Source organism: Sinocyclocheilus rhinocerous, unplaced genomic scaffold, assembly GCF_001515625.1.
Source record: "Sinocyclocheilus rhinocerous isolate Xijiao unplaced genomic scaffold, SAMN03320098_v1.1 scaffold1071, whole genome shotgun sequence".
Classification (NCBI taxonomy): Eukaryota; Metazoa; Chordata; class Actinopteri; order Cypriniformes; family Cyprinidae; genus Sinocyclocheilus; species Sinocyclocheilus rhinocerous.
Window position 1 is genome coordinate 562059 of NW_015638033.1, and position 3095 is coordinate 565153.

Sequence of the window (3095 nt, forward strand, 5' to 3'; positions counted from 1 at the left end):
GTGTGTGTGTGTGTGTGTGTGTTTCTGTCATCAACGCGAGTCTGCAGCTCTTTAGCGACACCTGCCGGATCAATCATGCACCTCACTGTAAACTCTAGTTAAATTAAAATAATGAAACGCTGATATCGTGAGAGAGAGAGAAATACAGATATCGACGAAATTTGTTTTGAATACATTATATTTATTTGAACAAAGCTTGTCATGGGCCAATTGCGAAGAGCGAAATAAACAGACTACGAAGAGTTTGCGCATACGATACATTTTTTGTTTGTTTCATTCGATTTTGTTTCATAAATTATAATGTTTCAAGTATATGTTGCTGTTGTAATTGTATCTTCTACAATTAAAGAACTTTCATTTCAAAATCACGCGATATTTTTTCACGTGTCAGTTTTCCTCGGGTTAAATCCATTAATGTTGGATGTAGAAAAATATATTTTACATCACTGATAGGTAAAAAATATTTATAATTTTTTTCTTTAAAATAACTGTATTAATATGCGTCACACACTGCAAAAGCAGTAGGCTACGAATCCTTTACGCTTTGTTATTATTGCTATTAATGATCCTTTTCGGAAGTGCAAATATGTATATAGGCTATTTCCGATGATATCTTAGATTTAAAGAAAAGAGTGGAAACCATATATAATGCTTATTGTACTAAATAAAATAGTAGCCTATATTAGTCGAATACAATATGTCTAATAAACGAACAAAAAATAAATAAATAAACGATAAATAAATAAAACTCATTATAGCGTCGGCTGAAATCAACTCTTGTAAAATGTCTACTTTAACATGTATCTTGAAATAGGCCTATATATGTCAAAAGCTCTCTGTGTGCACATGAAGAATATTAAAAGAAAGCAATGCTCGATTACTAATGATCTGGGGATAATAGGCTAATGTGTTATTAGTGTCGCGCGTCTCGTGTGCGTTAATAGGCTTAAAGGACACCTTTACATTAAATTCACCCAACACCTTTAATTTACACTCATATCCCGCAACAAGAAGAAAGCCATCACGGCACTTATTTTAAGTATTTTCTCCGATTTAATCAGATTTGCCTTTTTTTTGTGGACATTGTTTTTATTATAATATATGCGGTGTACAATATGCGGTCTTTGCAATAATGTGTGTTCATGTAATAAATGCCTACATTTAAGATATGGATCAGCCAAGAGTTCTTTTCATTTTAGAGAGAAAAATATATATATATAGTAGGCTATTAATATTTTTGAAGAAATGCGCTTAACGGTACAAGGGGTTAAAGTTTTGCACGTAGATTAGAGTTTTAATGAAACACGAGCCACGCCCTCTGAGGTCACTGACAACTCATTAGCACTAATCATTTGCTTCTAAACTAGAGGACACATGCATATCATTCACGGCTTATTGGTAATTCGCTGCAGTGCAGGTATTCCTGATATACCGTGTATTCATGCACACAGCTTTCCACAGGTTCACTCATTATGCAGCTCCAGGAACCACGGGCCCCCTCAGGACTGCTGCTTTCCCGCTATTTAAACAAATACCCGACATGTTAGGAAGAATTGTTTTCCATCTCCACTGTTCAAATTAAAGGTGTAAAATCCACATAGCTGCTCGCGATGTGTTCAAATAAATGCCGTTGCCTTCTTTGTTGTTGTTTTGTTTTTCTAACATCTTCCCATTTGACTGTATCTCCCTTGGTTCTGGGAGAGTTTACACGATCAAGCAGGGGAGCCAGGTAATTACCGCACACTGTCAAACACAGGGACCAGTGATTCAAATGCAGAGTGAAGTATCAAAGAGGCCCCAGATCTACAGAGGAGACACTGGCGAGACGCCTGCCACCGGGACACCGCGAGGATGTGACGGGAACCGCTGCCCTCCAAACCCGCGGCTCACAGAAGCCTAGCTATTGCTGGTGTAACACTGCCACGAAAACCATTCAGACTCGGGTTAAAATGCCACTTTTACAGGAACATTAATTATAATACTGCACACACTGAAAAAGTAACCATGCAATTGCTAACTTAAAATGCTATTTCTGCCTTATTTAATCCATAACTAGTTTTCTTGGTGTAAATTCGTGTATGAAAATTTACCATGGTTTTATTATAGTAAAAGGGTTGCAACCATGCTTTATTTTTGTATTTTTTGGCGTATTGATTACCATTTGCATAACCACAGTTTTACTACAAATACCATGGTTAAACTAAGGTTAGTGTAGCAAAACCACTTTGTGGTTACCGTGTTTTAACCATGTTTTTTTGGTTTCCTTTGTAGTAAAACCATGGATAATTTTCGTAAGGGGTATTTAGGTTGATTCAGAGATATTAAGGAGTATTTTTGACTTCTGTTAAACGGGTAATTTAGATTTAGGTTTAGATTTAGGCCTATATTAAGATCGTAATGAATAATGTAAACGTACCTGTGATGAGATATTTCCGCTCTTATTACTGCTATAGCTGTTGTTTTAATCGTAAGAATCCAAAGATGTGACATATTCCACCAAAAAATAAATGCTTGTAAAATTTATTGCATATTTTCCCCAAATGCATAATGCAATAATCTCACTCAGCTGCATCTCGAGCAACTGTCATTTATTTAGTCAAAATTAAATGAGGCAAGTAAAAAAAAATTGCAATGGCCCAGTTGGTGTGCAAAACTGTTGGAATCTAAATCCAGTCTGGAGGGACGTTTGAGTGTTTAACATTATAAACATGCCCCTCTCCTCCAGCTCCGAGGGATACTTTACATGTAAATATGCACACAGCCAAAGAGCAGCCCATCAATTATTGAGAGCTGTAAAGAAGTAAAATGTCTCTGTGTTCAAGCTCAAGAATGGACAGAAGAGAGAGAATTATCCGAAAGAAAAGGTAATTGGTGGATGATGAAATAAAGCCTATGGTTCTTTCAAACCACACACATATAGAGGCACATCTATAGGGGGGTGTGTGTGTGAGTGTGTGTGTGTGTGTGTGTGAGTGTGTGTGTGTGTGTGTGTGAGTGTGTGTGTGTGTGTGTGTGTGCGTGTGTGTGTGTGAGAGAGTGTGTGTGTGTGTGTGTGTGTGTGTGGCGCGGTATATGTGTGTGTGTGTGTGTGTACA